General features: G+C 36.0%; 1 protein-coding gene across 3 annotated transcripts in view; it reads left to right on the top strand.

The window, feature by feature from the left end:
- LOC114318582 (disease resistance protein At4g27190-like) overlaps positions 1-12,931 on the top strand; it is a 38,408-nt gene that overhangs the window by 16,324 nt on the left and 9,153 nt on the right. The window lies entirely within an intron of this gene.

Raw genomic sequence — 12,931 nt, 5'->3', positions numbered from 1 at the left:
AGAGAGAAATGAGGTTTAGAGTGAGAGGAAAGTGCCCATAATGTGTTACAAGTTCGGCCAAAGAGCAAAAAAAACCAGAGTTTCGGATGCCCAGAGTGCCGCACGTGCGGAGTCCCTCCCCGCACGTGCGGAGCGCCCCTTCCGGCACGTGCGGCCCTCATCCTCGCACGTGTGGTGGTCCTCCCGCACCATTCTCTGCCCGTGCCTTTTAAGCAGTAGGCACACTTCTGAAGATCTCCCCTCTCCGCACGTGCGACCTCATCCCCCGTACGTGCGGCCCTGACCCAGCAACCCAGAATTTCAGGCTTCACTCCTCGGGTACTCTAGACTTGACCCTACACTCCCCGAGACAAGTGAAATTTAACACTGAGCGAAAACAAGAACAAGGACTTTATTTGAGAATAACTTCCGAATGTTTCAAACCCAACGAGAGCGAAAAGAGGACGGAGTGAAGAAGAAAGAAAATAAAGAAAACAAAGACCCGGTCATCACAATTAATAGGAGTTAGAGTTTTTTAGTTTTTCCAAGATTGGGTGGTGACTCTAGGTCTAATGATATAGTCTTTATTTGGCATTTTGATACATTAGTAGATTTTCTGTGAGAGCAAGATGAGAGGGCGAACTATCGGGTGTGCTGGATACCCTTTCAGAGATCCCACAAAGAGCCTTCTCAGTTTCCACTCCTTTTTATTTCCTTTACCCTGAAGGCATCAACTACTATGTTTCATGAAAATTACCAACGCCTCCCTCGAGGTTTGACTAAAATACGGATTCCCCCATGAGATTTGGGAAATTACAAATTGCCCTATGAGGTTTATATTTACATAACAAATAAGGGGGCAATTTGTTACGCAAATATAAACCTTAGGGGGCAATTTGTTATGCAAATATAAACCTTAGAGGCCGAGATGTAATTTCTCAAACCTCATGGGGGAATCCATATTTTAATCAAACCTCGAGGGGGTATTGGTAATTTGGCCTGTGACTTTTGAGTTTAAACCAAATGGTGTAAGTATTAGATTTAAACCAAAAGATATGACTTTTGGATCCAAAGGATGTGACTTTTGGATTCAATAGACACAAACCCATGCCTATATAAACGCGAAAAGGGTTGGCATTTGTAAGACAGAACTTCCATGGATTTTCTCTATAGAATTCATGTTGTTTATTTTTTTTACTTGGTGGATTAGAAAATCAAAAGGTATTCAGGAACTAATTTTGTACATGCATAACACAGTCAGTCTTTAAACTGGGCTTCATTGTATCCTAGAGGCAGATTCACGAATAACCAGGTGCACACCAGATTTGACCAAATTGATGGGGGTGAATATTTTCTGTATTATCTTATTTCATCACATTTACCAAATTTGCACCAACAAGCAAATTTTAAGTTCTCAAGCTACTTCTCTTAACCTCAAGTATCACAAAGATGCTTAGAGAAAATAAAAATAAATAAATAACAGAGAGTACCACAGATAATTAATTACAAAATACTGGCTACCTTTTTCTTAAGTACTCTAGTGGTAAGAATTATAATAAAATTACAAAATCATTGACAATTTTACATTTTTGACCCCGATTTATTTTTAGTTTCTCTTCACTTGTTCCTCCATTCTTCCATTTTCTCTCCATTCCTTTTCTCTACTGTTGATTACCCTTCCTCTTCCACCCTTCTTACTATCCATCCCTCCCTCATTCTCCCCTGTTACGCCCACGCCTTCCTTACTCTTAACTGCCCACCCTCAATCCGTTTCGCCAATTCCTCCACTGACCCTAGCACCTTCATTGCCACTACTACCTCAACAAGCTTTCCTACACCCTCTCTAGTTGTTGGCCATCCCTATTTCACACCCTTCTAAGATACCGACCTCCCTACTTCTATCCTCCCCTAATCCCCTTTGCTACACTCAACCCTTTTTTACTTGCTTCCACCACCAAATCCATCACCCCTATAACTCCGTCGCACTTTCACCATTGAGATCTCTGTAACGCCCCAAATTTCTAACCCAAATGATAATACAACAATCATGGCTCTTTCAAGGAGAACCGAATATAAATCTCCAAACTTATATTACATGATACAATAGTTTTTCATGCAACAATACATTAATCCAACAACAAGTAAATAAACAAATAAATACCCCCAAGGGTTTACAAGTTTCCAAGGCTTGAGCCTAGTTACACAAAACGGTTATCCAAACTCACACACATACAGCCCTTGGCTTACACACAGAGTCACAGCAGAATGAGAGTCTCGTACGCTCAACACACATTTCCTCACCTTTAGTTATGCGGCATCACTACATCTTTTCCTGCACAAAAATCCCGTAGGGTGAGCATAAAGCCCAGTAGGAAATCCTTAACAAAGTATATACATTTTATACAAGTCTCAAGAGATGAAATGCATATGCCATGCTATGCCTTTTTTCTGAAAGAAAATCACATCTTCATCTTTTGAAAACCTTCATGCTCAATGATGTCATGCCATTTCAATTATTCAAAACTTAACAATTCATTTCAAGGGTGATAAATACGACTCTGGTAATCCCTAGGCTGGTGTCTGCAAATAGACTATACGAGTACTACCAAATTGTCATTTTTACCAGTATTAACTGGAAGGCTCGACACCTACCCGTGCGGGTTTTCGGTCTTTCACCCTGGACCCTCAGGCAAACTTATTCAATATCATCTACACCACCTATCAAGACTTACCAACATATTTACCCCAAAACCATTTCATGAAAACTTATTTCTCAACATTCTTTTCTCAATGCAAGGTTTCAAATCAACCTTCAAAGTTTAATGTAATAAAATGAAATGATATGCCAATTTCACAAGATGAACATAAATACTTTTATTCCAATTCATCATCCAAGGAATAACACAATTTCCTCTTCTCAAGTATTTTCAACAATTTAGTCATTTCAAGACTATATCAACATTTTGAACAACCATTTCCAAAATGAACAACAATTCTCATAATTCACAAAATTAATCATTTATACAAATATAAATAAGAAATTGTCGAAACATCATTTATTTTGGCACACAAAATAAATATAACAATATTATCCATGGATTTTCAATCTTTTTTAAAATCCCCAATTTCTAGGTTTTCTCACCAAAACTACACAGCTCAAATCTTTTGAAAGAAAACTTTTAAAAATCATCTTTTCGAAAATCAACGAAGATCAAAACCCATAAGATCATTTTAAAAGATCAAGAGACAAACCCACTTTCAAAATCGCTCAACTTCTTGAATCAACAATCAATTTTCCAAAACAAATCAAAGGATGATTTCGAAAATCATCTAGATCTTGCAAAAATATATATATAACTCAAAGAAAATCCCTACCTGAAGTATTGAAGAAGAATAGAGATGAAACCCCAAAATTTACAGTGTCGAAACTCGATCTCCACCGCACAGCATGAAGCCCTCGAGGTGATGACCAACTTTGGTGAAGAACTTAGGCTTAAATCCCAATAGATTTGGAGAAATCAAAGAGAGACAATGACTTCTAGGGAGAGGAGCTGCAGATTTAGGGTTTTTGAGTGAAAAGGAAATCAAAAGTGAAGCAAAACGGCGCTACTGGTAACTAATATATGCCAGGCTCGCTCGAGCGAAGGAGTTCTCGCTCGAGCGTAAAATACCTAGCTTCAGAAGTTTTTCAGACGCACTACTCGCTTGAGCGCAAGAAGCATCGCTCGAGCATACAAGCAACTTTGAATGCATTTTGCATTTTTGCTTCAGGGGTGCTGCCCCTCAACCCTGCCAGAGCCCTGTCCTCGGACCCGCCAAGGGGCGTTGCCCCCTGAATCCCCGCGAGCTGACTGGGCAGCTCGATCCTCGACCTGCCCAGTCAAAGTGGCAAAAACATGAAAGAAGGGTTGAAACCGGGATCACTACAATCTCTTTCATCATTACTAGATTGACTTCTTTCGATTGAAAATCTAGATCTAGTTTCTCTCTCTCTCTCTGTCTCTCTCTCTCTCTTGTGGAAATGGAAGGAGACTATGGTGGTGTAATGCCCTCAATTCTTAAGATCCGATTTATCAAATCAAAACTACATTCGTCATTCATTCCCATTAATTAATACAATTATACATGCAGAAAACAAAATCTCGACATGAGCCAACATTCATAATAGATATCATTCTCTTTCATTTCATTATATATATCCCATTTGAAATGTTTTGAGATTCACAAGAGGTGGTTACATGCACTAATATATTCATAACCCAACAAGCATGAATCTATAGCATGTAATAGGAGAAACATTTAAGTAAACGATATACAAAAATACATGCCTTAAAGGTTTACATGTTTTCAAGGGACTTGAGCTATTACAAATTAAATAAGGGTTTCAACCCAATACAAGTTAAGCCCTAGGCTTCACAAAATACATAGCTCCCAAAAGCCTCATTGGCCTTGACCTCGGCAGAGGCATACGGCCAACACCTAAAAATGGTTTTCTACATAGGGATGAACATATAGTCCAACAGAGATAATCTTAACAAAGAACAAGAGTTTTAACATTCTCATGGTCATGAGATGCAATAATGTGCCATGCTCAAAATAAATGTTTTGTTTGCAAGAGATCATGCCATGCATTTTCCAAAATCGTAAACGATTCAACAACTTTTGTTTCATCAACATTGGGCGGTAAATATAACACTGGAAATCCCTAGGTACGTGTCTACTAGTAGTCTCTTAAAGCACTACCAAATACTCCATTTTACCAATTATTAACCGAAAGGAAATTGAAACCTACTCTGCGTGAGTTTAAGGACTTTCACTATGGACCTCAAGCCAAATTAATTCTCAAATAATATCTACACAACCTAACTAGATTTACCAAGGTATTTACCCCATTTCTTAATATTTTTCAAAAGTTCTTAACAAGCAATCACAATGCATTTCTCAAATGCAGTAAGAAGTGAAAACATGAAATCATTAGTATGTCAATACTATGCATGCTTTTCCAAATGTTTTAATTTTTCTATTTTTCATGTCAATTCTACAATAAGTTAATGCAATCCTCCACCGATTGCCAAAACAATTATTTCTATCAAAATTCCAACAAGGCAATATTTAGAGCATAATTCACAATTTTCAATACTTTCAAAATAAAACATGGTTTCCAATAATCTCATCATTTCTCAATACCTTCCAAACATTCATAATTTTTTGAGAATTTCATAACTTTTGCATATTTTCTAGATATATCAACATCTCGAAGAATTTTCATAATTTCTCAATTCACAATCCGCATTCAAACTTTCCACATTTTCTACGTTTTTAGAAAAAATGGGATTTTCTAAATTTAAAAACAAAATCTTTAAATTCATACACTATAGTTTATGTTTTGAAGAACAATTTGAGAAACGTTACAAAAATTCGAGTAAACCCCCAATTTGGGCAATAATAATAATGACAAAATCCTAATTCCTCAAACAATCATAACTATCAGAGTACCACATAATCTTGCTAAAATATTTACATAAAGTTAAGAAAATCCTTACCTCAAAAATGAAGAGGGAGAAGTATGAATTTTGAAATTTCACGGTTGTCGGATTAAAGATTGCTCTAGCTCAAAACAACACGTTCGATGCTCTCTACACTTTTTCCCAAAGAACCAAGATGAGATTTTGACTCTAAGTATGGTAGATCAAGAGTTTGGTATAGTTTGGCAGTGGTTTGTAGAGAGAGAGAAGATAAAAGATTTTTAGAGAGAGAGTTGAAAGAAATGAGGGAAAGAGGAAAGAAAATATTAGATTTTAAGGGTAAGAGGTTCAAAAATCAAGGTCTATAGCCCATGTTCGCTCATACGGAGCTTCTGGCCGTAAATGCGGATTTATCCAGGAAAAAATGCTCTCTTGCATAATCTGCTTGTGCAGAACATATATTTCGCACGTGTGGATTGACCTAGACAACTTTTACATAATAAACTTCAAACAAGCGTATCTCCCTCTTTTGGAGTTAGAATTTGGTCGATTTTGTATCTAAATTGAAGTTCCAAAAGTAAGCTTTCCAATGGTTCCGAACTCATATCAAGATTCAAAGTGCGGAGATAGAAAAGCGTAAAAGAGTGAACACTACTAAAAAATAAATATTTGAATTTAGGGTTTTTGATCCAATCTTATCCAACCACCATGTTAACTTATAAATCAAGACTCCAAACATCAAGAAAGAGGTCCCAATTATAATAACAAAAAGGTCAAAGGCAAACCCATCAATTCCAAAAGTTTGAAAATAATACAAATATAAGGTAACGGGTACCAATTAACATAAACAAGTCGAATTTAAGATCCGAGACACTATAGGTGGGCAAAGGAGTTAAGGGTAGGGAGGTGTGGAGGGTGGTGATAGAGATGTTGGGGGTAGGTGGAAGGGTGATTAACAACTAAAGAGGGGTAAGGAAGCGTTGGCCAATAGTTGTAGATAGTGGAAGAGAGAAGAAAAAGAGAAGGAAAAAAAAAACATTCTAGTAATTACAACCACAGATTCCATGCTTTTGTAATTATGATTCTCTATTAATTTGTAAATAATTGACCCAAATCACTCTATTCTCTAATTGTCCCTAGAATTTAATTGTTTTTATGAAGATTGAGTGACCATACCATCATAGAGTGTAACGCCTCAAAATAAATAATAATAACTCGTCTCATAACATTACTTACAAATGATCAACAACATCACATCTTCCATTCCATTCATAACTTTGATCATACAAAAGATGACATATGCCAATACATTTATAAATCCTAAATTCTGAATCTGTAGCATATGACATAGATACATGATTTAAACTAAAATTAAAACTAAATAATTATATGCCATAATGGCTACATCTTTCCAAGTTGATGCTTGGGTACAACAAAATGAGTTTAACTCAATACAAGTAAAGCCCGTGGCTTATACAAAATTAATTACAAAAAATAAAGAAAAATGAAGCCATTGGCTCCAAGTCCTCCCAAGCTATGTCCTTGGTGGAATCATATCATCAGCACCTTACAATTATTTTCCACATAGGGTGAGCCAAAACCTAGTAGAGATATCCTAACACAATAGATGAATCTTAACAAAATTATAAGGTGAATGCACATGTATGCCATTTGTCAAACGTTTCTCTTGTTCCATCTCAGAACAATGCAATGCCAAATTATAAATCAATTCATGAAAATAATCATTTTATAACAGAAAACAGAGCAACACTTGGAATCTGTAACGCCTCGAAATTTACTCAACATAGAAAATACATCAACCCACTTCCAAGCAAAATAATAATCATGGCTCAAGAGATGCCGGAAAGATACATTCACCATGTTCCTTTACAAAGTTCCAAAAGTTATACCACAATAATCTCACATGCGATTATACATTCATTGACAAACTAGTACATGAATCTATAGCATGTAAAATCATTTAATCAAAAAGAATAAGGCCCTCAAGGGCTTACAAGTTCCAAGGCAATAGCCCGGTTACACAAAATGGTCTCTCGGACCCATACAAATTAGCCCTTGGCTTTTCAAAAGTTAACACAAATAAAAGAGCAATCTATTCTTCACCAAAAACATATCCACGCCCTCAGCTTGGCGGGATCACCACATCTTTACCTGCACCAATATCCCATAGGGGTGAGCATAAAGTCTAGTAGAGAAATCCTTAACAAAGTATATACATTTATGTAATATATCAAATATTAATTGCAAATGCAATGCCATGCAGTGCCATTTCAAAACAATCACATGTCATGCTTTTCTTAAAGACCACCATGTTTTATTAATATATTTGCAATCTCATCAATTTCCAAACATCCAATTTTAATCATAAGGGGCGGTAAATACGACACTGGTAATCCCTAGGTTGGTGTCTGCAAATAGACTTTACAAGTACTACCAAATCGTCATTTTTACTAGTATTAACCGGAAGGCTCAACACCTATCCGCGTGGTTTTCTGGTCTTTCACCATGGACGCTTAGGCTAACTTATCAAGTTCGACTACACCCCCTATCCGGACTTACCAACATATTTACCCCATACCGAATTTCCATAGTTCTTATTCATAATATGATCTTTGCTTGAAGTAATATCTCCAATCACAATTCACAAATGCCAATTAATTTACTATATGTGAGTGAAATGCAATGACCTTCCTTTGCTCATGGTATTCCTCCAATTTTAATTATCTTGACACATTATTGAAGCAAATACATTTCCCATTTTCTTTCTCCAATTTTATTTCACAAAATAACCATATGCCAATCAATACATAATAACAACCTCTCATCATGCAAATTCTTAGCATTCTAATCATTTCAAGACTATATGAAATTTCAAAACATCAACTTCCAAGACTTCAATTCCCATGATTCATGGGGGCCAACAATTATAATCACATAAATTAAACATTTTCATAAATTCAACAACAATTTTAAGGTAAGTCCTTCACTTTCTCATAACAAGAAGCTTACCATTTCTCTTACCAAAGGGTGAACTCCACACTCACCCACTCATTTTAACACAAGGAAAAAATTTATTCCATGAATTTTCCCATGTTCCCCAAAAGCCCCAATTTTCTAGGTTTTTCACAAAAACCCTAACATTGTTCATCCCTTCATAAAATCTCATCATACATCTCAATCTCAACTCATTTTGTCCAAAATCTCAAGGAAAGTCTTTAAAAGAACACAAGATAAAGTTTGCTCCACAAAATCAACAACTTCTTGAGTTACCAAAACCCTTTTTCGCAATAGCAAGAGGAGCACACAAAATCAACTCAAAATTTACATAAACATATATATAACTCAAAGAAAACCCTACCTCAATGTTTGATGAAGAAACAAGAGATGAAACCCTAGCTTCAAATGAGGATTCTTCAACTCCCACTACACCAAGAGGGGCCCAAGCTTGATCTTCAAGATTAGAGGAAGATGAGGATGATCTAGACCCAAAGGATAGCAAGAATCAAAGTGTTTTGGTGTTTTGGTGAGAGTTTCTAGAGAGAAGGAGGAGAGAAATGAGGTTTAGAGTGAGAGAAATATGCCCAAAATATGATACACATTTGGCCAAAAGAGGAAAAAAAAATAGAGGTTCGGCTGCCCAGACTGCCGCACGTGCGGCGCCCTTTCCCGCACGTGCGGTGGCCCTTTGCCGCACCTTCCTCCACACCTGCCTTTTAGGCACTGTGTAGCCTCCTATCTCCTCTGAATTCTGCACGTGTGGCCTAGCCTCCCGCACGTGGGGCCCAAGACCCCCGCACATGCGACTAGCCAACCAACCCAGAAAAGTTTTTGGTTCAACCCTCGGGCACTCCGGACCTGACCTCACGCTCTTCGGAACCAATAAAATTTTACACCGAGGGAAAACAAGGACAAGGACTTAATTTTGAGAATTATTTCTGGACGTTTCAAACCCAATGAGAGCAAAAGAGGACGAAGTGAAGAGAAAAGAAAAGAAGGAAAATAAAGACCTAGTCGTCATAGAATCTTTAGGTACGTGTCTACCAGTAAGCTATACAAGCACTACCAAAGCCATTTTACCAGTACTAAGCAGATGGATCGACACCCAACCGCACGGGTTTCTGGACTTTCTTCAAGGGCACACATGCTAACATCATAACCACAATTACACCCCCTAACTAGATTCTCCAAGGTATTCACCCATTTTTCTCAAAATCAATACATTTTTAATGTTCAATATCAAACGATGCTTGATGCAAGATGTATGAAAAATTGGTTTCAATTTAACCTAATCCTCATGCAATGTCTACAACAATCAAGACTATCCTCCACCAATAGCTCAAAATAGATATTTCTACTAAATAGATATTTTATTCAACAATAGATAAAATCTCAACAGTTTCAAAATGGGAGCGATAATAAATATCCAACTCCACTCTCATCATCAACAAATACATTCTCTATATCTATTCAAGGCCCAACACCTTTTCCTTTACTTCCATAAATCAAATATCAATGATTTTCAACAAAATCTTTTTTGTTCTTTAAAATCTCATTCAAAGAGTAAGTTTCCACAATTTCCACACAACCCAACAATAAATGCCCTTCTACAACATTCTCAAGCATTTATTTGAAAAACCCCTATTTTACTTTCCAAAACCAAACCCTAGGTTTAACCAAGAACCCCCAAATCACTAACCTATTTCAAAGAGAAAATAACTAAGCTAAGAACCATATTAAAGGTTGAAGAAATCCTTACCTCAAAGTAGAAGACAAGAGGGAACAAAGGTAGAACCTTGACGGAGCCGAAAACAACAACTCCTCCAATTGAGGCGAAGCCCTCAACGTGCTCTACCTTTTTCTCCAAAGGGCTAGGGTGAAGAAATCAAAGAAGTGGGAGTATTTAGGGCTAGAAAGTAAGAACTAGAGAGAGAGTGTGTGGATTTAAGGTTTTTAGAGAGAGAGAGAGAGAAATGAAAAAGTGACTCAAAATGGCCTTTTCTCTGACTGATATATGCATAGACCGCTCAAGCGACCAATACACCGCTCAAGCGTCAAACACAATAAGTGACACCGCTCAAGCAACCAAAACCACCACTCGAGTGCACAATGACCTCCTCCCAAAAAAGACCACCCAAACACAAGAAGGACTGCTCGAATGAAGATACCACACTTCTAGCAGTTTTGAAGACTATAAAAGATCACTCGAGCGCAAAAAAGACCACTCGAGCGAACAGACAAAAAACCTGGGCAACAACTCTTTGAAAAACTAACTTCCAAACTTGTTTCAAACGCAATCAAAACTTCCGAATAACCAAACTCAACTAGTAACAAGATGAAAATGAGATGAACAATAATTAAGGACATGGATTCTCGGGTTCGAAAGCAAGAAAAGGGAAAGGTCTAAACCGAAATTGTTATATAGAGTATATATATCTATATAATATGGTAGAACGTTTTTTGAATTTATGCATATTTTTGTCCTACATGGCATCATCAATGATTCAGATCATTCCATCTACAAAATTAATCATCAGATTTTTTTGGTCCAAAATATGTTTCCTACCTATCTCTCCTCTCTTCTCTCATCTTTTATCATTCCACTACTCTCTTTCTCTCTCTCTCTTTCAAACACACACACACACTCTCTCTCTCTCTCTTCTACCTTTTATCACTCTGTCCTCTGCCTCTCCTCTCGGCACCATCACTCTCAACCAAGAGCACATTGTCAACAAAACCCTTTCTCTGTCTTCATGTCCTCTTCCTCTTCCTCCTCTATTGTCGTCGGAAGCAACATCTCTACCATCTACAACAACTCTCCACTGCCACGTCATTTCCACACTACAATCTCCATCGACAGCAACTCTTCATCTCTTCTCTCTCTCAGTTCTCAGATCTTCTCTCAAATCTTAACCCACAACAGCGCCTCCATCCTTCACCGTCGAGAGTTTGATAAGTTTTTGAAATGGGTTCGACGGTTTTGAAATGGGTTTCATTTTTAAATATGTTTTGATTTCTGAAAGGTTTCATTGTGTTGGGTTTGTGTATTTTTTTTTTTATTTCTATTGATTAGGTACGTGTTTGGATTTGTGTTTCTAAGATTTGGGTTTGGATTTGTGATATTTTAATGCGTTTTAATGAATGTTCTAGGTTAATGAATTTTCATTACCCATTCGAAGCTCAAACTTGAGTAACAATGGAGTTCAAAGAGGAAGAGAGAGACGTAGAGGAAAAAGAGAGACATAAGCCTCTGCTCAAAAAAGAACAAAAGAAAAAAGAAGTAGAAGAAGAAAATAAAAAGTAGGCAAAGGGAGTGGGAGGCAACCCACGTGGGTCTGTTTTCCCTTCCCAAGGATTCTCACTCAACCCCACCTCATAAATTAATACAAAATATATTGTATAATATCTCAAAATTTTATAATATAAATTTCTTTTCATATATTTTTATCAAAAAGGGTATTACTTTTATATTAAGTTGATAATTTATTTTCTTATAAGATTGAATTGGGTACGAATTAATCTATTTGAATAATTGTTCATTGCACACTGTCTAGAAATGTTTATTAAAAAAATATGAAAAAATTAAGTAGCTTTAGTTATTCAGAAACCTAACATCATTAAAAATGTTTATATTTATTAGTGTAATGTCATTAAAAAAGATTGGTTATGTTAAAAAATGGTTGTGTGGAAAATTGTTTATTTATTTGTGATAAATTTGAATTCAAAATTTAAATTAAATTCTATTAAAAAAAATAGTGATAAAAAAGTGGTTTACATTTCACTATGGAATTTGAAATATTGGCAAGTGCAAATGAAAGAGAAGAGAAATAATGGGGGTGATGTGATTAAATTGTTTGGCATTTGGTATTTGATTATGTTATGGTTGGTGTATGTATCGGTCAATGACAAAGAGTATTTAATAATGATGTGATTAAGTCCTCTCTCTCCTCTCGTCACCCTTGCCCTCTCTCTCTCTCTCTCGTCTTCTTCTCTCTCCTCTCGCCTAATCTCTTATTTTCTTCCTTTTCAAATTTCAAAATAGTTATGTTTGGAATCTCAAATAATTTATTAAATTTTTTATCAAATATTTTACATAAGTATGTGATTTATATATATGTGAGTTTGTGTGAATTTTACACCCATATAAAAAGTTTGATAAAATATTTAGTAAATTATTTGAGTTTCATAACATTTTTCACTTCAAAATTCTCTTTTGTCTTCACTATCTCTATTAAAAAAAGCAAATAATGTGGTGAGAGTAGAGTCTCTCCACTCTCTCTCTCTCTCTCTCACTCTTTCTTTTGATTATTTTTTTTTAAGATTTATTATATAAATGTTTATTATTGAATAAATCTAAAATGGAATCTATATTTATATATAAATTATATTTTAATCCAATAATTTTATATTTAATTACATTTTGATCTCATTATACACTAGTATATATATATTGAAAAATTATTAGGTAG

This window comes from Camellia sinensis, chromosome 9, assembly GCF_055761805.1.
Source record: "Camellia sinensis isolate YWXY chromosome 9, ASM5576180v1, whole genome shotgun sequence".
In the NCBI taxonomy this organism is placed as follows: Eukaryota; Viridiplantae; Streptophyta; class Magnoliopsida; order Ericales; family Theaceae; genus Camellia; species Camellia sinensis.
The sequence above is the reverse complement of the archived record's forward strand: the minus strand, read 5'-3'. Positions and strand labels throughout refer to the sequence as shown.